General features: G+C 39.6%; 1 protein-coding gene and 1 pseudogene across 1 annotated transcript in view; both read right to left on the bottom strand.

Moving 5' to 3' along the window:
• Positions 1-12695, bottom strand: part of Rala (RAS like proto-oncogene A) — a 53746-nt gene extending 41051 nt beyond the window's left edge. Inside the window, exon 1 of the mRNA XM_028789251.1 lies at positions 12477-12695. The gene's annotated coding sequence lies outside the window, so the exon portion shown is untranslated. The remainder of the gene's footprint in view (positions 1-12476) is intronic.
• Positions 12696-22880: 10185 nt separating this feature from the next.
• Positions 22881-23398, bottom strand: LOC114640334 (annotated as a pseudogene).

Here is a 23398-nt window from a genome sequence, read left to right as displayed (position 1 = left end):
GGGTAACAAACTAATTATAAAAGATTGATTTTACCAATCTATAGGAATACAGGGACTCCAGGATAACTGGATATAAGTCCTATTCAGAGAGCTAAAGAAAGCAGATAAAAGATTGGCTAGAAGATGCAGGGCTGAACCATTACCATGTTGTTTCACTGTTAATATGGTTACCTTCACCTCCTTGAGAGGTGTGAAATGGTGGGATGTTTTATCTTAAACCATGTGTTAGACATGTTTCAAAAAAGTGCTACCAAAGTCTGATCATAGCCAAAACTGATCAGATAACAAACATGTTTTTACTTTTAACACTTCATAATTAACCAAGTTTCTATTCACTACAGAATGACATAGCATCATAAGAGAAACATGCATATGATTTGTCTATATATTATCTCTTCCTCTTTGAGAAGGAATTAACTATACACTTCTTACTCAATATAACTCAACAAAACTAAATCAAGAGCTAGGTATGTGGCTCAATAATACACATGCAAAAGAATTAAGTTCATTTTTGTTCTAACCCTCAAAAAACAGCTTCGCAGCAAATGAGAAAACATTATGCATCACTCATGGTTAACATCCTTACAGAATGCCAGCACTCTTCAACTAAAATGCTTACTAATGACACATATCTAATGAAAGGCTAGTGTGTGTGTGTGTGTGTGTGTGTGTGTGTGTAAAATCTAATATATAGAATACATAGACAGAACTCAATAATAAGGTATCAACCAATTTAAAAAGAAATAGGGAAAAAGACTGGATTAGTCATTTCACTAAAGTTTTATGAATGGCCTCTATGTGCATACAGAGATGTTCAACACAATGGTCATTAGAGACATGCAAATTAAATGACAAGGAGGGGTGGGGCTATCGCTCAGTCTGAAGAGGGCTTGTCTAACAAGCACAAAGTCCTGGGTTCAATCTTCAGTACCATATAAGTGGTCATGAATATAAGTAACCCCAGCACGTGGGAGGTGGAGACACAACATACTACACAAGCAGAATTCACCACCACGGGATATCATTTTACATCCATTAGAATAAGCAAACAATACAAAATGACGATAAAACCAAACTGTAACAATTTCTGGTAAACGTGCTCTTATGGCTGAGCCCTCACAGTAGAGCCCTTAAAAATTTGTGGTGGGAATGAAAAAAACAGTATGTTGCCAATTTAGAAGACTTGGTAGTTTCTTAAAAAGTTAATAATAAATGTACCACATAATCCAACAATTATTCCCCTGAGCATAGACTAAAGAAATGAAAACATGTTCTAATAAAGACATTTACATGAACATTCACAGCAGGATTATTTAATAATTAAAAAAAAATCAGAGAAATAATCCAGATATTCATCAACCAGTGAATGGATGAGCAAAATGTAATATATCTATAGGATGGAATACGACTCATCAATAAAAATGGAAAAACTCTTAATACATGCTACAAAATAAACAAGTCATTAAATATGCCAAGTTTAAAAAACAGCACAAAAGACTACATATTATATGATTCGGTGTTTATATTCTGTTCAGGAAGAGCAAGGGGAAAATTCCTAGAGAAGTATATAAAATAATAGTTGCCTAGTCCTAGAGGATGGGAATAGGGATAACTTGGGCATATAGACTCTTATCAAGATTCAGGCTAAAGGTGGGAGCCTCGGTTGGTAAAGCACTTGTCTCCCAAGTATGAGGACCAGAGTCTGGTCTCAAGAAATGTACAAATGCCAAGCATTCTGGTGGGCACCTGTAATTCTAGAGCATGCAGGTGGAGACAGGAGGATGACTGGGGCTCCCAGGCCAATTAGAGACATTGACGAGGGTAACACGTGAGAGCCTCCTACAGGGTCTCACGCCCATGCATGTACACGGACAAAGCACACACATAAAGAAGAGTCTTACTGAAGTCTGATAAGTATGTTTCAAAATGTTTTAATATTATGTTATGGCAATGTTTTCACAATTTAGGAGTGATAAAAAATCATGTAAGCCTTAAGTGGATAAATGTTATGCTATGCAAGCTATATCTCTTAAAAGTTGATGGATCAGGAATACAGTTCATTGAAAAACATAAAGGACTAAAGACATAACTGGGAGAGAAATCATGAACCCTGACTGGATCCTAAAACAAGGGAAAAATACCTATTAAAAACATTACGAATTGGGCAGTGGTGGCGCACGCCTTTAATCCCAGCACTTGGGAGGCAGAGGCAGGCGGATTTCTGAGTTTGAGGCCAGCCTGGTCTACAGAGTGAGTTCCACGACAGCCAGGGCTACACAGAGAAACCCTGTCTCGGAAAAAAAAAAAAAAAAAAAAAAACAAACCATTAAGAGACAACTAAGAAATATTAATTTGAACTAGATATTAAAAAGATTATGGAGGTATTACTTTCTTAGGCTTTAGAGTATGGTAGTTATATAAAAAACTGCCTTTATGCTCAAAAGATGCAAGCAAAAGAGCACAGAGATTAATTTCTCCATTTACTTTTAAACAGCTAATCAACGAATTACTCAACAAATAAGCAAGAAAACCCTTAACTTCTGAAAGAAAAGTAAATGTAGCAAAATAGAAATCAGGGCTGGCAGGTAGTATACCTCCCAGCAGGCACGTGGCCCTGGGTTCAATCCCCTGAACCACACTGAATAGATAGATGAATGAATACATTTGAAAAATGATAATCAGTGGATGATGAATACAGGTGTGGGTTTGTATGTATTCAACTACTACTTCTAACATTTCTACAGGAGTAAAAGCTTCAAAATAAAACATTCCAAATGCAACTCTCATTTGTTCATTTTAATTTTACTTTTTAGGTTTTGGAGACAGGGACACACTATATGTAGCTCAGGCTGGTTGCCAATTGGCTTTCAGTCCTCTTGCCTCAACATCTTGAGTGATGAGGTTACAAACATATGTGACCACACCTGGCTTCTCACTTTTGTCATCCATCCATCCATCCATCCATCCATCCATCCATCCATCCACCTACCTACATCATCTACCTATTCTATCTATCTATCTATCTATCTATCACCTACCTTCTACCTACCTATGTATTTGAGTGTGAGATGTGTGAGTGTGGATGCAAGTATGCCACTGTGAGTGGAGGTCGGAGGACAGCTTGTGGAAACTGATTCTCTTCTTTCTATATGTGGGTTCTGTGGGTGAAACTCGGTTGTCAGACTTGGCAGCAAGCATCTTTACTCACTGAACCATCTCATTAGACACCACTGGATCTTTATATGGAACAAATAGAAGATACAGATAGGACAGACATAGTAGTGTGGTTACACTTATAATCCTAGTACTGTCTCAAAAAGGAAAAAAAAAGTCAAATACCATGTATACAAATTTAGTTAAGTTTTAGGGTGGATTGAGTAGTTATGGCCCCCACAGACTCATGTGTTTGAATGTTTCACCATCAGGAATACACTATTAGGAGGTGTGGCCTTGGAGTAGGTGTGGCCTTGTTGGAGGAAGTATTTCACTATGGAGGTGTACTTTGAAGTATTATATGCTCAAACTATGCCCAGTGCTACACAAGTCTCCTTCTGATGCCTGTGAATCAAGAAGTACAGCTCTGCTAGCTCTCTAGCATCATGGCAGCACGAAGGCAGATATACTTCCACTATGGTGATAATGGAGTAAATCTCTGAAATATAAACTAGCCCTAATGAGACAGCAAGAAAATCCAAACCAAGACAAGTTTCATGTTTACACATTTAGCCATATTACATACTAAGATGTATACAACATGAAACAGTACCATTTTTGGTTACTCTAGTCATAATTTGGGCTCTGCAGTTTTGTAATAGACACTACACTGTTCACTTAACAGATATAGCCAGTATTCCCTATGAGTACTTTAACTCCTCCCACCTTGGACATTTTGTCTTGCTACCTGCTATTCCACAAGTTCTAAAAATGTATTTTAGCAATTTAAAGTTTTAATAGTGGCACCAGAGAGATGGCTCAGTAGTTAAGAGGGCTGGTTGCTTTTCCAAAGAACACAAGTTCAGTTCCTAACACTTGTGGCAAACAGCTCATAAACCCCTGTAACTCAAGTTCCAGGGGATCCAAACCCTCTTTGGCTTATTTGGACACTCACACATACATGGCAAACAAGTACACATGTTGGGCATGTAGGACCACACTACCAGATGGGCATAAGAACTAGTGAAGTGGGGTATACTCAACTCCCAGAATCTCAGAGATCTGAGACAGCAGGAGTAGAGCTGCACCCTCCCAGCCTCTAATGCCTACTCTGAGACCACCAACTGAGAGGACCACAGTCACTCAGTCATGCAGCACAGCCCCTGGAGTTTTTCTCCATGCTAAAGAAGTATCTAGATAGCCTTAGCCTTCACCCAATGACCTTCCCCTCCTGCATACTCTTACTCCCTTCCCCCCAAAAAGTATATAACCCCTGGTTTACCCCAAATAAAGTGTATGTGTCCACATCCACCCCCAATAAAGCAATATGAACAAGCAAGGACTGTCTCAGAGAGCTGCTTCATTAAAGATTGCCTTTGAGAGAAAGAACCTAGGACTTACAATGAACCCGGTACCACATATACAGACACATACACATATTAATATATATTAAAGTTTCAATAGTATGAAACTCATCAAAAATGCTAATGTAAAACATAAATCTTGTTAGTGAACTAAAAAAGAAATTTACTTAAAAGTTCAAATGTCACATTTATAATTTTATAATAAAGCATTCTCAGCATTTGACCTTATGCTAAGACAAATAAGAATGCAATATGCTAAAATATATTTTATACACACAGAACTGCTTAGACAAAGCACCCTAGCAGATGACAGAATATAGAAATTATACCTACTACAAAGGTTATGAGCAAAAAGTTGGACAATAAAGTGTTTATACAGATGGAATAAAATTGGAAAGACACACTGCTAGTTCTCCCAAATCTTCAACAAAACAAACAGGTACCTTAGGGGCTACTTTGGTCATGCCTCAAAATGTTAACGTTAAGTCAGCAGATACATTTCAGTGTTAAGACAATATAAGCCTCCAAGTACAAGCACTCAAATATCAATCAATTAATGAATAGATAAAGCATGGCATAGTCACACAATGGATTATTCAACCATACATACAAAAGTGAAATATATATGTTACAATGCAGTGAACCCTGAAAATCAAAGATACAATGACCATCTACGGAATCCTAGAAGATACAGAATAGGCAAATCTGTAGAGATATGAAGTACGGCAGCCAAGGGCTGCAAGGCAGGATAGATCTGCAAAGATAGCTAGCAAATCGGAACTGCTTTCTTCTTAAAGGACAATGTTCTAGAATGAGTGAGTGGTAAAGGTAACACAGCTCTCTGACTATACTAGTATCAAATTTTAAAAAGAATGAGTTCATGGTACTTGAACTACATTTCAATAATTTTTTTAAAAAAGAATTAGTTAGCCCTTTCATTGCAGAAAGAGGGAAAAAGGAACATGAAAAGATAAGTCACAAAAGCAAAGCAAATGACCAATAAATATACACATTTCAAGCAACTTTAACAAGACAAATATAGGTCTTAAAACAAATACAGGGCTGAATTTACTAACTGAAAAAAAAAGCAAGATTAAGAAGAGATCAGTTTTTCATTTATTTGGGACTAAGAAAACAACAAATAATAAAAGTAGCAAGTAATAAAATATAAGGTAAGGGATAGAGTGACTTATCCTAACTGTAGTACATAGAGAACCGGGGAGATCTGAGAGACTAGTGGGGCTGTGGGAAAGGCAGCAATTATCTCAGCACTAAGCCATCAGGGCTAATGTCCCAGAAACCTAAAGCCTCAGAAGACAGAGATTTTCTTTCACAGACTGAATGCCTTAGGCAAAAAAGATGAGTGGAGCCAAGAAAGGTGATGCATGCCTGCAATTCTAGCATAGCAGAGGCAGGGGACCACAAATGCCAGGCCAGATATTCTTGAAAAACAAAAGGGTCATCAACTTCAAAAAAAAGAAAAAAGGAAACAAAAAAAAGAAAAAGAAAGAAAGAAAGAAAGAAAGAAAGAAAGAAAGAAAGACAAAAACAGAAAACAAGGAAGAAGAAAGAAAATGAGAAGGCAAAATAAAAAGAGACAGATTTCTCTGGCTAGAAAGCAGTGGAGACAAAAGATTTAAAAAAAAAAAAGAAAAAGAGAAAAAATTTACTCCAAACTTTGTACTAGGACAGCAACATGTGTAGGTATATCTAGGGATAAGCTCTGCAGACTAAGAACCAAGAAAAAAACTGGCTACCACCCAGCACCCCTGGGAGAGGAAAGATTTAAACTAAAATGGGATGTGGACTGAACACACATACATGGACTTACATAATCTTGAAACTATAAGAATCTATGTAGCTAGGTGATAGAGCACCTGCCCAGCATATACAAGGTCCTACGGTCAATCCCAATTAACAAAGTTACTCTGGTGAGACACAGCGGTGTACACCTATAATCCCCGTGTTTGTGAGGTAGTGGCAGGATCAGAAGGTCATCCTTAACTACATAGCAATACTAGGAGCATGTTCCCTGTATGAATTGTACAGCAATGAAATAACTCTCTTCAGGCCTTGAAAGACTGAGCATTGGTGTGTATTGCCTATTGTTATTCTATACATCATTCCAGGCAGAGGACTGGGCCTGCATTAATAAACTGAAGAAAGGTTAACCTCAAAGCCAGGTGATGCAGGTCCTTGGATAATCCTGTCTAGAATTACCCCATAGTTGTTACTCTAGGTTATCCCTGAATACACTCATTGGATTACACATCAGCTTTGCTATATGCCCTAGAGAACCAATGATGCAAGCCAGAGCCACAGCAGGATAAAGGGGGCTTCAGCTTAGGAGGTTGAGAGAAGATAACATGAAGTCTACAAGAATGTCAGAGAGAAGCTAGAAGAAAACAGGATCCATTTGTGAACTGGGAAACCACCAAGCAATCCTAGCCTTGCTCCCCGTTGTAATATGTTGCTCCACCAAGAAATTCAACCTTGACGACATCTCAACATGTCTCTAGTTAGGTCTCTCTTAAAGAGAATAGAGAACTGCAATCTTTAAAAGGCATATCCATAACTAAACTAATATCCAGTTACAATGTAAGTATCTGTATATCAACTTAATATTGATCTAGAGAGACTAGCTAAAGTAACCAGACAAGTTAACACACATAAACATCAAGAAGAAGGAAGAAACTGTATTTACATGTGATGTGACAGTATCTGGAAAGTGTAAGAGAAAGCAGTGTAAAGTAACTTAGAATTAGGCAAGGTATCAAGAAAATGAGCAGAAATCAACAGTATTTGTTTGTACAAATAATAACCAGTTTGAAGATATATCTAAAAAATGATAAAATATGACTAAACTTAATAAGAACCACACAAAAGTTATATTAAAAACTTCTCAAAGACACAAAAAGAAGAAAATAAAGACATTGCTTGCTTTTCATTAAAGTTAAAATGTCTCAATGCCATCAAGATGTCAACTGTTCCTAAGTAAACCCATAAATATAATACAATTCCAATAAGAAAACCAACAGAGTCAGGCAAACCAATGCTAAAATCCACAAGGGGAAAAAATACAGCAGAAGGGCAAGAGAAACAGTGAGGAGAAGCTGCTGCAACGGGGGCTACCCAATCAGACGGCACACCACACCTCAGTGTAATATAGGCCTCTACAACCAGGGTGCTGGTACTGGCACAGCACTGGCCAGAAAAGTCAACAGAATAGAACACACCTATTTCCATAGAGCATGTGCATATGTCAAATGAGCAAATATTCATTTTCATAAATGGTACTGGATAGCTATATTAATAGTTGAAAGTAGTAAATTAGATTCATTTATCACACCATATACAGAAATATACTCCAGGGGGAACTAAACATGAGAAATAAAACTGTATGATGAGTATGAATTTCTCTACAATCTAAGGGCATAGAAAAGCTTTGTATGGTTAGAACTCCAGATGAAATAAGTTTAAAATGGCTATATTTAATTAAACAAATGAAGACTTTTCATGACAAAAACAACATAAGCAGCATCAAAGGATGACTAAATATGCCAATATTAAAAGGTACTGTTCTTAAATAAAAAATAAGTTGAAAAGATAAAGGAAAAATACCAAAAAATCATGTAGAAAATCAGGCTAAGAACAATAATAAAATGATTCTTAAGCATATTTTAAAAATGTTCAACTCATTTATAATAAGGGAAATCCAAAAGAAAACTACACTGAGTGGCAAACACCTGGAATTCAGTCCACAGGAGAGTACAATAGAACTTGAAATAAGCTGACAAAATCACTCTCCACAATGTAATAAGTACAGGGATAACAGTCACAGAATCACAGAAGTCTCCCCTCAACCCCCATCCTAAGGCAGAGTCTCAGTATTTATTTCAACTTACAGTCATCCTGTCTTAGCTATTATAATTATCAGAATTATAGGTATGCCCACCTTACTATGGTGCCTAGTCTTGAAGATTTTTCTTTCTTTCTTTTAAGATACATGTAAAGGAAAACAAAACAAAACAAAACAAAACAAAACAAAACAAAACAAAACCAAACCCCAGCTGCACACAGACGTAATTCTTGGAAAAAGTGTAACCCAATGGAAGCCTGAAGGATGAGCAGTTTACTAGACTGGGGAGAAGAGTGGTCAGAACTGCAGGAAGGGGGAATGAGATCACCCAAGTAAACATCAGGATTCTGGGTCACAGCATTGCTGGAACTGTGCTCGAGAAAGGGATGGGGCCAGTGAATGAATTTAGGTAAGTAGTCCTTCTGGAAGTTTCTATATACCAGATTAAGGATAATGTTCAACATAGCCACAGAGGATTTCAATCAGTGGAGTATGATGGATGTTTTAAATATGAGGAAAAGATTACCAGGAGGCCAACTATGGGCTAAGCAGGGTCTTAGTAGTCAGAATAAACATAGACAGCACTCACAAGTCAGCCTCCATATTCAATGGGTACCACCATAGCTATTTGATTGTGCTAAAAAATGACAAGAGATCTTATGGCTCTGATCTTTGTGTGATCTATGGTCATCAGAATCTTTGTGAGATTTCATCCATTTCCCATAGCATCTGAAATCAAGGTCATTTCATAATCTCTGGCTGGACTGTCCATAATCATATTGTGAAACCCTGACACTTAATTTCAAATGTTAATCAAACAACAGAATTGGAACTCAGACTTAAGGAAATTATATATGTCAAGTATTCTGTCTCTTCCATCCTGGTCTACAGAATGAGTTCCAGGGCAGTGAGGGTTACACAGAGAAACACCTGTCTCAAAATCCCTACCACTTAAGATAAATAAATAAAATTAATGGCTTATATAGATTACTCTCATGATGTTGAGGAAATAAACCTTCAGTTTCATGTATGATTAAATCAATGATGAAAATTCCATTTTAAAATTTACTCAGCTTTAAAAAATAAACACGGAATACTGTTCCTTGTGGGGCTAGAAAAGGAGCTTTGCTATCTGGAGCGATCACATCACACTTCCCATCGTTATAACCGGGTGATGGGCATGTCCTTCATCCATTACTTTTTTAGGCCATAGAAAGTAGTATTTTTTTAAAAAAATACACACTTGCAGGGGAAAAGGCAACCAGACCTCTAAGAATGGAGTTTTGCAACTCTCTTTGTTTTTTTTAAAACATTCTTCCTACTGTCCTACATTGATACCACCTACACTAGAGGAAGAAAGAAGAAGGAAACAAATATGATTTCAAACAGGGCCAGCTCAAACAGGTGCTGAAGAAGTAAAAAGCCATCAAAGATCTTTTTCTGAGTTCCTAGTATTCTACCAGGACACCTACAAGAACAATGTCTGACCAGTTTTCATCTTGGCACCTAACAGACTGTATGTAGGGGTACAGCTACATTGTGTTTGCAATCACCCTGGAAATAAAGATGTCTGTGGCTCCCACTTGAAGACCCTTGGCTAGTCACTGGAGACTCCAGGCCAGACTTCAGAACTAAGAGTGATAAGCATAGTATCTTTTCTGGAAGCTCAGGTCAGTCAGAATCACTTTCCCCTTGACTTTTAGGATTAGCTGCAATTTTCAGTGCTTTTGGAAATTGTTACTGCATTTTTAAATCCTAGCTCTGCTACATGCTAGTGTGTGAGACGGGCCTCTGGCCAAATAACTTCACTTAGTGTTGGGGAAGACTACCCGTCTTGCAGAGCTACTGTGGAGATAAGAAATAATATAAGCATACTGGTATCATAACAATACTCAGCACAGTGCTTGAATAGCAATCAATATGTAAGAACTATTACTACCAAGATGGTTGCTGAATTAAGGGAAATCTAACCTCTGTATAGTAACATTACGAAACTCTCCTTAATTTAAAAATCATAGTATTTTATAAAACAATGGAAACTGTCTCCTACCTCTTCAAGATCATAGTCTCTTCCCCAGTTAACATTCACAGCTTCCAGTATTTGTAAAATGATTACTCTTTTCATTCATTTATAAAACAATACAAGAACCTATTAGTTTGGCAGATCCATACACAAGAAGTGATATTGGTACATTTATTTGTGCCCTGTAGAAACGCTGCTTAGAAAGCCAGTGCAGGACCACTATATACTAGAAGACAGACATGCGCAGCCTAAACTGAGAATAATGCAACCACCTAGAGGCCAAAACATTTCCTTAAAAATGGTGAGCATTCTTTCCTATAATTCTTTCCTATGATTAGTTTCCCCCACCCTGAATGCCCTGGGGAAAAAAGAGTTGTAATGAATTACTACTTCAAAATAAATGTTGCACTTGCACACTCAGCAGAGAAAGAAGCATGTGGATCCAAACATGAAAGTGCCTGCTGATCAAAGATGCCAAGGTCACATAGGGGTGTCGGAAGATTTCATGTATCCGCGACAAAAAATGCGCCACTCTGACAAATCGTGCTTTTCACCTTATTTCTAAGCAGCATCAACTCAAAACTTCCTCTTTTTTATTAAGATTGGGTACAGTTATCAACTCCAAGCATATACTTGCTATCTTTTGCCAGGAAATCTCTTCCATCTAACTCTGGACATACTTTAGAAGTAAACACGAAACAATAAAATATAGATGATTATGTTGTCTAACCACAATCCCTAAATATTTTTAACCTTTCCCAGGTTAGAGTTGTGAAAATAAAATTCTTCCTGAGTTGTTTCTTGATCTTCTGGAGAACAAAAAAGACAAAGCAAAAATTTTATGTTCTAAGAATCTCAAAGGAGCAAAACTATGCTCTTAACAAAATTGTTTAGGGGACTTGCTAGAGACGGAATCTAGTATCCTTTGCTCGGCAGGCAACCACAGTCATTGAGCTACCCCCAGACAAAATCAATTGCTTCTGGAAAGTGACTATTCCATCAACTGTACACATGCACACTCATTCATTCAGTGAAGAAATGTGGGGAGCTCTGAGCACTTTACATGGTAACAGAGAGGAAGATAAAAAGCCTCCTCCTCTGAAAAAAGAAAATTGAGCTGTAGAAACATCTTAAGAGTCACAAGAGTCATTTACAAGAATACTGTATCAACAGATACAAACAGCATAGGCTAATAGGATACTCTTAGACATATTAGCAAGCATAAGCCAAAAGGAATGCCTTCTACGCTGTGAGTAATAAATTTGTTACCCAATTTTGGAACGGTGATTAAAGCTGTAATTTATGTGCAGAAAAAGAATTTACAGAAATAAAGGTTCTCCCAGAACACATACCCAAACTGTTTGTAAATTGAGTGCTTTCCGGCTTGACAGGTAGGGCGTGGCACCAGAGTTCTCACAGTAGCTCAAAGACACTTGGGTGAGCTCTCACAAGTCTGGACATTCTGGTTTCCACGCAAAGGCCAGTTAATTCTTTAATTCCTCCTAAGTCCCCCAACAACACAACCATTTCAGCAACACCACGCCCGCCCACTCAAACATACATATGTCCATCTAAAGCACACAAATCGTATTTTCTACTCCTTGACACCTTTCAAGAACCAAACGCGGAAGATAACCCCATCACACAATACCTACATTCCCTTCCTCTTCTAGAGGCTAAACCTGTACAAGAGCCTATGAGCATTCAGCTGGACGCGAAGCGTCTAAAGACTTTCGTCAGAAAAAGCCATTCCTTTAACTGGCACCAAAGACTGGGAGAGAAGCTCGAAAAGCTGCTGCTCTGTACCGGCAAGGAGTGGATTGAAAGCGAGGGAGGTCGGGGTGGAGTGCGGCGTAGGGACTGCGGCGGCGGCCCCAGGTTGCGGGCACCGCCCGGGCACAGTCCTGGTAGCCACCGGTGCGATGCAGGTGACCTTCCTGAGACGCCGCCCGTTGTCTAGGCGCAGTCAGGTCTCAGCCCAGGCGGCAGGCGGGACATGCAATCTCGGCGGCCGCGGGCCCGGCCCGTCGGACACACCCCCGCCGCGGCCCGGCCTCCCCGGCCGGCGAGCGCTCACCTGCACCGCGAGCCGCTCGCCCCGCGGGCTCTTGGGCCTCGGCTGCGCCGATCGGACCGCGCTCGGGGCTGCTCTCGGAGTTCCGCGCAGGGCGCGGCAGGAGGAGTCGGGAGGGCGGCGACGGCCTGGGCGGCGGCGGCGGCGGCGGCGGCGGAGGAGGAGGACACTGGCGCTCCGCTCTAGGGAGACCCACCCTCCTCCCGGCCGCTCTGCAGCAGCCGCCGCAGATCACTTCCGGGGCGCGGGCGAGTGGGGCGGGGCGCCAGCTAGCACTTCCTTCTTCGGGGTCGAATACTCCTTGGCGGCCGCGAACAAAGGCTCTCCGTTCGCTGGGGCGGTCCAGTGGTACAGCCTCATGGCGGACCTACGGCGAGCCACTGGCTTCGCGAGGCGCAATCACCTCCCAAGGCCGGGCCTCCCAAACCCGTATCGCGGTGTTTGTGTCTTCCCAGGACATTGAGGGGCTCCTGGAGAAAGAAGGGAAGGGGGAGGCCGCCATCTTGCTTCTGGGGGCTGCTAGGTTCTCTGGCAAGCGTTTTCCACCGTGTACCCTGCACGGTGGCTTGTCGCAGATTAAGTCCAGGGAGGTGGATTAGTGGCCTGTCCTGGTTGCAGGGTCTCGGTAGCTGACCAAGTGGAGAATTGGCCTCTGCATATGAGCTTCGGGTTCCTTTTGGAGGAGTGTTCCCTTTCGACTCTAGATATGGCACTGAGATAAGGCGACGGTTCCAGACACTGATTTAATGTCTTAAAATTAGTAGTTAAACTGAATCGGTTGTTTTCTTTAAATCTGCCCACACGTTTGAGATAGTTTGCCTAGCCTCTGTTAGCTGCTACACATTCTTCCCTGGACTTTAAATTCTCTTTTCCTTTGGCCCCAAATTAAGAACCAACGGCTTGGTTGGCATGACTACTTAAAGGAAAGAATGTCCACTCAGTCAAGTGGACCAAATACTTGCATTTGGAAGTATGAATGGAGGGAAGACTTAACTAACTGCAGGTTAGAGTTTTAAACTTAAAATCTTTTTCCAGTACAGAAAGAAGATGGTAGGTAAATCCGGATCCAAACAAAGGGAGTTCACACAGAACAGGGGTCAGTCTTTCACAGAGAAGGTTGAGTGCCACTTAGCTGTCTTAAACGGTCTATCAGGGCTGATGAGAAAGATGAGGCTGCAGAAGGAGACCGTCAAGCCATGGCTGTCTTTTGTGTTGTCTATTAAATTCTGGGAGTAGAATGGCTAGATACATTAAGTTTTAAGCTGTTTGTAAATGGAGGATGGATTAATGGGGGCATTGGGCAGTATAGCAAGCAGAGAGTAGACGGTGAAGTCTTGCAGAAGTAAGGAGAAAGATCTTTGTAACAGTGCCAGTAACCATCCAAAAGAGATCATTTCCCAAATGATGAAGCCATATAAGCGTCATAAGCCGAATAAAACTTGTTTGCTAGGCAACTGGAGGAGAAGAGAATTGGAAGTGAGTGTTTTGCTTTTGGAGAGACGCAGGGTAAAAGTGTACTTTGTAGGTATGGTTTTGTCTTGGCCTTGTAACTGAGGATGACCTTGAACTTCAGACTCTCCTAACTCCATCTCCCAAGTGCTGGTAATAGAAACCTGCGCCATCATGTCTGGTTTCTGCTGGGGCTGGAACCCTGAGTTTCATGTCTAGCCAGCAAACACTGTACTCCTCATATTTCCACTGCATAAAGGTGTACTTTACTAAAGAGGTAAAGAAGGATGGGCATAGGTTAGGGGAGAAGGTTTTTTTAGTCTGAAGTGAGTGGTGTTATCTAATGGTAGTTGCTGTGTGCTGAAGTTCTGGAGGGGGCAGGAGGAGCTGAAGTTAGATTCATCATAGGTTTGTATTACCACATTCAAGCAGATGCAATGTCACTTCGTTGAGCACAATTTCAAAAACCTTTTCTCCTTTCTGCTTTACTTGAGAGAAAAATTTAAAATACTGTATTAATACATCTCACTATCCATAGCCATTCTAATATTATTCTAATACGAATAACTGATGTATGAAGGTCTCCACAAGAGGCAGGGGGAAGCCGGGCAGTGGTGGCGCAGGCCTTTAATCCCAGCACTTGGGAGGCAGAGGCAGGTGGATTTCTGAGTTCGAGAGTTCGAGGCTAGCCTGGTTTACAGAGTGAATTCCAGGACAGCCAGGGCTACACAGAAAGAAACCCTGTCTCGAAAAACAACAACAAAAAAGAAAACAAACAAAAACAAAACAAAAAAAAAAAGAGGCAGGGGGAACTGAAATCCAAAACACAGATTGGAGAATGGCCTCTTACTGTAAAAAGAAAGAAGGCCTAAACACTGAATATGGTCAATAAGTTAGCTTCATTATATTCAACAACTTGCATCCTTAATTTTTGAGGAATTCTTACAATAAACTATGTAATAGGTTACAAAAAAAGAAGCAACAGATTTTATTCACGTGTCTTACTTAGTAATATTATCTTCACTCCCAAGACTCAAACTGCCTACATCTTAGGAACATTTGGGATTTTCTTTCTTTTCTAAGATACAAGGGTCTGAAATTCATTAAGCTGTGACCGTATCCCCCGTCCTTGACTCTGAGCTTAAACAGCTGCTTCCTCTCTAACAGCATTTGGTTCTTCTGGCTTCTCTGATCTGGTTCAAGTCACTGTCTGATTGTTCCATCCAGATTGTATGAATACTTTCTCTTTTGCTCTGTCCTTATTTCTGCACTTCTCTGGGAAAAAACCATCTGTTTATAAAATAGCTCATTTTAATAAGGGTCATTTAAATTAAATTAGAACTCGGCATGAAGATATGAAAGTATTCTGTTGACATATATATCCATACCCATACAAGAGCAACTAGGAACTGATGCTTAGATGTGATAATACCCCTGGAAAATAATGTAAAATTGAACAAAGTTAAAGTGGATCTCAATTTTGATATTCACAGATGCTGTTCAAAGGTCATTTTCATGCTATGTCAAATGTATCAAAGAGCACTTTAAAACATTAATTTAGGTTCTTCATTTCCAGTGATAAAATGGCATAATTTTATTTATAACTAACAAGCATAAGGCCCGTGTAGTATTAAAAGTGAAAAATTTTGCAGGGAATTAAACAGAATCAAGTGTATCTATTGTCTCATTTAAGGGAAATATTTCATTTGGAAGATTACAATCAGATGGTTTCTTAATAATTTATACAATGACAAAAGGATAATGTAAAATACCTATGTACTGTAACTATATATTAAAAATACAAAATACTACACAACTATAGATCTAAAATTTTATATTATTAACATTTCTCATATCAAAAACAGGACACTAGGTATGGCAGTGAATGCCTATAATTCCATCACTGGGGAGTTGGAAACAGATCAGGATTTCAAGGCCATCCTTGGCTACACAGTGAGTTCAAGACCATTCTGGACTGCATGAGAACCTGTGCACATACAGGCATAATCATCTCAAAAATTCAAATCAGAGCATATTAATACAAAAAAAATCATCTATGTAAATCAAAGATCCCATAACATGAAGGAATATTAGTATCTTTATACAATTTTTTTACCCAGAAAATGTTAATATCTGATGAAATTTTACCTGATTTAACCTAGAGCAAAGTAACTTCTAGAACAAGACAATGAAAATTTGTGTTTGTCTTTCTTATCCTTACTGCAGTCCAACTATGGTTCTAAAGATTTTACAGATGTTATTGCATTAAATCTTAAAATTATACAACAGAATTTGCTTAAAAAGAAGAAATTTGAAAGAAAAAATTTTCTTTTTGTCTCACCTCTCCATTCTGCATTATCATACAACCACTAAGAAGACAGCCAAGCCTGATAAGAGTAAGTTATCTGAGACTCATGAGGCTTGGGGCAGTTACTGGCTCAATCTAGTGTTCTGTACAATCTCAGATTTTATTGGAACCAGAGCTTCCCAAACCTACTCAGTCCTCAGAATCTGAGGGAGCAAATGCCTTCTAGTTTATCCAACATATTTTAATTGGTGGAAATCAAGGAGTCTGAATTCATGTAACTCTTTTGTGCAGTTGCATTGGCAATCACTGAATAGTCTTTCTAACTGTATAGACAGTCTGAAAATGCGTGGTCCACAAGGGTAAGGTCTCAAGTTGTCAGGACTCTGTTCTTTCTGTTCTTACTAGTGTAGCCACATCAATGAGGCCAACTAAATATACAAGTGATATACATCCTTTGCCCCTACTTAAGCTTACCTATCTCCATGGCATGATACCAACTAACTTAAATTATAAAACAACAAACCACCTATTCTGTGTCTTGTTGGGTTTGTTTGTTTTGTTAACTTACAGAAGTTAGTCATCCAGGGAGAGGAACCCTCAATTGAGAAAATGCCCCCACCAAATTGTCTTGTGGGCAAGCCTGAGGTGGTTTTTTTTTTTTTTTTTGAGTAGTGACTCATGTAGGTGGGACTAACTCATTGTACTTAGTGCCACCCCTGGGCAGGGCATCTAGAGTTGTATAAGAAAGTTGAGCAATCTATAGGAAACAAGCCGTTAAGCATCATTATCCCAAGGCCTTTGCTTGAGTTCCTACCCAGACAAATTCCATCGCCCACCCCTCAAAAATAGATGTTGTGATGGCTAATTTTATGTGTCAATGTGGCTAGACTAGCCAGTTCATGATCAAACTCTAATCTAGATGTTTCTGTGAAGGCAGTGTATATGTAGTTCCACTTTACAATTGACAGTTCAAGTAGACGAGAATACCTTCAATACTATGGACAGATGTTGGCAATAGGTAATTTTATGTAAATCATTCCACAACGTGTATCTTCAATTCTATAAAGATGACAATGGAATTATATCCTATAATTATGTAAAATGTTGGATATTTTGATTATTTTAGTGCTACTTCAGTATTTTACGTGTGATATTATGAGGGGTTTTTTTGGTGGTTGTTGTTTGTTTGTTTGTTTGTTTGTTTTGGTTTTGTTTTTGTTCCTAAATCTAGATAGAAAATCTTGGGCATACCCTCATGTGTATGCATGAGTCTTAACAGCTAAGATGTAGACTGTATCCCACCATCTGCTGGGTTCCATCTCAGCAAACTCATCAGGGTGGAGTTGATTTGAGCAGCATGTAAGAACCAGTTTCATTTTTCCCTTCTGTTTTTCAAGGAGCCTCAGACTAAACACTGTCAAAGAGAAGAAGCTTAGGGTTCTATGCTCCCTTTGTGTTTGCATGAGACTTCCAGCATTGGTGTTTAATGTATCAGTACTCTTCTGCTTGCCAAACATTTGTAAAATGGGAGTTAAAACCTAAATCCAAATGTCTCTGTGGTTTTGAAATGCATATTTAAAAATATAATCTATATCTCCCACCCTTCTACTTCTGACTTGTAATAAAACTTTCTCTTTGGGGGCTTATGGTGAGCAAGGGGATAGAGGAAGAACTCACAAAGGAAAAAAAAAGCAGTAAGTTGTTATTATAATGAGGTTTTAAAATTTTAGATTTATGAAATGGTGTAGATAAGAAAAGTTTTCAAAGAATTTTGCCATAACTTCTAGCATTCTATCAGTTTTCCATTAAAAAGAGCACGGTGGTTATAAATGAATCAACAAAAATGAAGTGAAACTAAATTCCAGCCATCCCTTTTCCTGCCACCACCAAGTAGGGCAACAGAGCCTCTGTACCTGTGCTGTGCCCAATCTATTCTAAAATAACAATAAAAATAATGAATTCTATTAATTTCTAAATGCAAAAAAGAATAATATAGAAAGCATGTATCACTTATCTATAAGAACTCAAGACATGGCTCACTTTAAGAGTAAGTGTTAATAATTATTAGAAATTATTAGGTTTCTCCCAGTTTTGTATGGTTATACATGTGGGGGAGGAGGAGAAGGAGAGAGAGAGATTTGTATAGTAATAACTGAGACCTTCAGGAAGCTAACAAATAATGACACAGAGACTATATTTATTTATAAGCTTTTGGCCTTATAGCCAGGCATTGTTTCCTACTAGCTCATAACTCAATTATCCCATTTATACTAATCTAAGTTCTGCCACATGGCTGGTTAATTACCTCTCCTTTCTTTCCCAGCCTGCTTCTTCCATGTCCAGCTGGCTGAATCTCCTGCCACTCTTCTTTCCCAGATTTCCTCTCTCTCTTCAGAAGTCCCACTTTACTACTCTGCCTCTTGCTATAGGCTTTTTATTTTAACCAATCAGAAGGTGCCTTAGACAGGAAAGGAAGGACAAAGACACATCTTCACATAGTGTACAAAAACATTACTCCAACAAGAAGGGTGAGAGGTTAACTGGAGATGAAAACAAAATTCATTATATTCACGTATTAAATTATCAAAGAATTGTTAAATTTTAAAGAGGAGAGGGAGGGGGAGGAAGGGTGAGGGAGAGGAGGAGGGAGAGATTGATTTAGCTTTCAGCTCCAGGTCTAGAAAGAGGTGTTTCCTCTTCCTTGAGGAAGGTCAGCACTTCTTTTATTCTATTAATTGGAAGAGAGCCACACCTCACGATGGAAGTCAGTCTGCTTCACTCCTGACCCAAATGTTAATCTTTTGCAAAGACAACCCCAAACAAATGTACATGCAATATCTAGAAATGGCACACCTATTAATACAACAGTCCTGAAACATAGTGTTTTTTCTTTGAGATTCAATGTCAGTGGTGGCCACACTGCACACCCAGTAATCCCAAGTTTCTTAGGAATGCATATCCCTTGTGATTTAGGTAATGATGGTAGGTCTGAATACTCCATGGTCTATGCCAAGGAATTTCAGAATGAGAACATATTTTCCTGGCATGAGATTGGTTTAATGGTAAGGGTGTGGTAAACATCTGTCCCACTAGACAAGAAAATCTGCTGGAGTTGTTTTGGGAAGACTTCCTTATCAAAAGATGTACCAATAAAGGGCCTCTGGATGTTCTGTGGTTGTGTTGGTATGCACTTTTATAGCCATTTTTATATCAGCTAAAAATGTTAAGTGAACATATGAGAAAATCAAAGTCCTTTGTGTCACCCGTTCTTCCATATCTCCTGCCCTTTTCCTATAATCCCTGTGAAACGAGATAATGACTCCTTTGTGGTTTCAGACAAGTGATCACAAGGTTTTTACTACTGACCAAGGCATAATTTAAATACATAAATTCTGTCATTATATATTTTAAAATTGAGTTAACCCTTATCTGACAACTTGTAGGAAATCTAGTATTTCTTTTCATTCTTTCTGGCTGATTTTTCCAAAGTCATTTTCCCGATACTGAACTCTTGAGCCCTAGATCTAGTCATGGAAGATTTTTTTTTTAATTCAATTAAAACCCGCTCATGTTAGACATACAAAGTCTGTGTGTGTGTGTGTGTGTGTGTGTGTGTGTGTGTGTGTGTGTGAAGATAACATGTATATTTGCAAATAATAGTAGTAAGTTCCCCACTGGAACCTATGAACTCCATAGTCATCACTATGGCACCAGTGCATACATCTTGCCTGACAGGTTGGTACTGTAGCTCACAGAGTTCTCAGCTGAGTAAGACTGCTGATTTTTCTCCTTTAGTAGCCTGCATTTTCATAACACTATGAAAGTTAGCCAATAGGGTTCCAGCTGCATTTGTCTATGCCCTAATCCCAAAATATATATCATCATAAGATCTTACCATCCAGCTATGATGGACAACAAAGGGTTATGACAATAGCCTGTGTTATTTTGGTGGCCTCAGAACCTTCCTAACTGGCAGCTCACAGAAGCTATGATACCAAGCACTGGGATTTTAATTTAATAACATGGCTTCTGAGGGCAGCAGTATCACTCATGCAGCCTATATCCATTAAACCTCTTGTTTTAATTACATTTTAAATTTTATTAGACACTAGTTGGTCCACATAACTTCACACATCTTTCGTTTTGGTTGTCCCTCCCCAGTTTCTTCCTCTTCTCCATCACTGTACCTCCACTGCTGCTAAAGCTTTTCCTCCTTCCTTGTTCTTCTCTACTTTCTTGTCACAAATGTTCTATTCCCCAAGCAGAGGAAATTTCAGGCAGCTCAGCCTATAGCATGGTTATTACTCACTGTACTTATTAAAGTCTATAATGAGAAGCCGAAACAGGAAAAATGGAAACTGTCTGGTTTGGTAATAAAAAGAGAATGAGAGAGTTTGAGGTTACAGAAAAGCAAATGGGAAAAAGCAGCTGAATTTTATAAGAGAAACCTCCAGCTTTGCGCTGGGCTAATAAGAGGACTACTCTGAGGTCAAGACCTTATTCATCAGGGTTCCAGCTTATAAAAATACAAAGCTGTTTGAAATGGAAAAAAACTGAATAGAGAATGCCACTGAAGTTGTTTTCTGCTTAAAAAATATCAACTAACAAACAAGAAACCCCAACCAGTTAAGAAGGTGTGTTTTCCCAGGTTTGGTTGCCAAGACCCATGGAGGCTATGGAGGGAGACCAGGCTGTATCTGCAGCTGGTAGTAGAATTGAACAGTGTCATCTATTTAGTTGATCACGAAGGTTTGAAATTCAATTCTGGAAAGCTGCTGAGGTCTGGAATGCATGCCAGGGCCTGATTTCCTATAAGGAGACCACTATGTAAGACTGTGTTAACTCACAGTTAAGGAATACATTAAGTCTATTATGTCAGGAAAGACAAGGAAGTGAAAAGGTGAGATATCTCTTCATTGAATCTGCAGTCAAGAAGCAGAGAGAGATGGGTGCTATCTATCTATCTATCTATCTATCTATCTATCTATCTATCTATCTATCATTTATGAGACACTTTGCTCTATGCCACTGCATAAAACAGTATGTGACTTTGTGGATTGGTTGTTTTTCAGGGACTCACAGTTAAGAGCTTACCTAGAATCTAAGAAGAGACTTTGGACTTTGCACTTTGAGATATAACTTTAACACTTAGGGGACTTTGGAGATTATAACTAAATGTGTTTTGCTTTATGAAATAGTCATAAGCATTTTGGTAGCAGTGGGTGGGATGTTATGTATTAAAGTGATGTGTTTCAGTGTCAAGTTGACAAAGGGGTGAACCCAGCACCACTAATCTTCATTGTCAGCTTGACTGGGTTTAGCACCAACAATGAGACACACCTCTGGGCATGTCTTGATGGTGTTTCTGGGATGATTTTATTGAAGAGGGAAGAGGGTTGTGACTTAATGGGCTAGGTCCCATACAGATTTTTATATATATATAAAATACACACACACACACACACACACACACACACTGTCTTGTCTTCCCTGCCATAATAGACTTTATGTATTCCTTAACTGTGAATCAAAATAAATCTTCTTTTCTTCTTTCAGTCGCTTTTTTCATAGTTATGAGGCTTTATTCTAATAGCTATAATTACAGTGCTTGTCGAAATGAAAACTGAAAATAAGTATACAAAACAGTTGATTACTAATTGTGCATTGAAAGCAGTGAGCAGTTCCACGACACCAAATAAACCAGTTCTGAGATTTTCCCATGATAAATTTAACAGCTCTAGACTCTTCAGTGTTTATCAAAGTACAAAAGAAAAAAAAGTAGAGGTTGTCTTTTGATGGCAAATGGGACCCTTGCAGGCTGAGGGAGGAAGCTACTTCACCCGTGGGTGTGCTCTAGGATGTGGATCTGCAATGGACCAACCCTCCCACCTTGCACGCGCTCCTACTGGTGAGACCTAGGCCTCCTGCCAGCACGAGTAAGATCCAGGCTGCCATCTGGCCCGGCTACACACCAAGTACAAGCTGGGCCCTGCATCCAACAATGGCTCCCAGCCCACTCCTAGGTGACCATGTGAACACAAGTACAAGCACATTGCTATGGAATGCAGGTGACCCAAAGACAGGCGAGTCACGGGGGCTCTACTGTGACCATGCAGCGCTTGGTGGTTTGTCAACTTCTCTCTTGTTCCCATAGGGAAACAGGTGATATGATAGACTAGTGTTCAGGCCATTAACTTCAAAGCCTATACTAGGCATAGTCTCCGTTCTGTGTGGTCAAGTGTTCTTATCTTGCATTTTTAACTATTTTTTAAAAATGCACTGAGTTTGGGTTAAAAACTAATCACCAAATGGATACCGAAACCAGTCTACAGCCCAAAGGCTTTCGGAGGCCAGGTGTTCCTACTCTGTACTAACAGTGAGTTGATTCTCTTTTTGCAATAAAAAAGCTAAGTAATATTTCATAGGAGCACCAGAAACTGCCTCAGTGGAAACAGAAACTATTTACATTAAATAAAAACCTGGCTGCAGACTGTGTCTGCACATATACAGCATAGTGTGCCCAACCCATGGAGATAGCTTCTGGAACTCAAGACCGCAGAGTCGCACGTTTGCCACATAAGAGGAAAGTGGAGGCCAGGGAAGAGGAAGTGATGGGGAGGGAGAGGTCTGGTTCACTTCTGGTTCCAGAGTTAATTAGACAGCCAGTCTAGTCCTTCATAGAGCCCGTCCTCGCTGGTGGCGCAGGTGGTCTGAATGTACCAGTTCCTGTGGCGTAGAGAGTACAACCCCAACTCGCCTGTGATTTTAGCTGGGTTCATGGCATTCGGGAGGTCCTGCTTGTTAGCAAACACCAAGAGAACGCATCCCGGAACTCATCTTCAGCTAACATGTCATGACGTCTTCACGGGCCTCGTTCACATGCTCTCTGTCGTTGGTAACCACTACGAAGATCAAGGCTTGGGTGTTCTAGAAGTAGTGGTGCTACAGGGGCTGGATCTTGTCCTGGCTGCCTACATCCCACACTTTGAAGCTGATATCCTTGTATTCAACTGTCTCTATATTGAAACCAATGGTGGGAATGGTGGTCACAATTTCGACCAGTTTGTATAGAATTGTTGTCTTCCCTGAAGCATCCAGGCCCACCATGAGCATTTCTTTTTTTTTTACCAAAAAGGCCCTTGAAGAGACTAGAAAAGATATGCCCCAT

Source organism: Grammomys surdaster, unplaced genomic scaffold (genome assembly GCF_004785775.1).
Source record: "Grammomys surdaster isolate TR1022 unplaced genomic scaffold, NIH_TR_1.0 125807, whole genome shotgun sequence".
Classification (NCBI taxonomy): Eukaryota; Metazoa; Chordata; class Mammalia; order Rodentia; family Muridae; genus Grammomys; species Grammomys surdaster.
The sequence above is the reverse complement of the archived record's forward strand: the minus strand, read 5'-3'. Positions and strand labels throughout refer to the sequence as shown.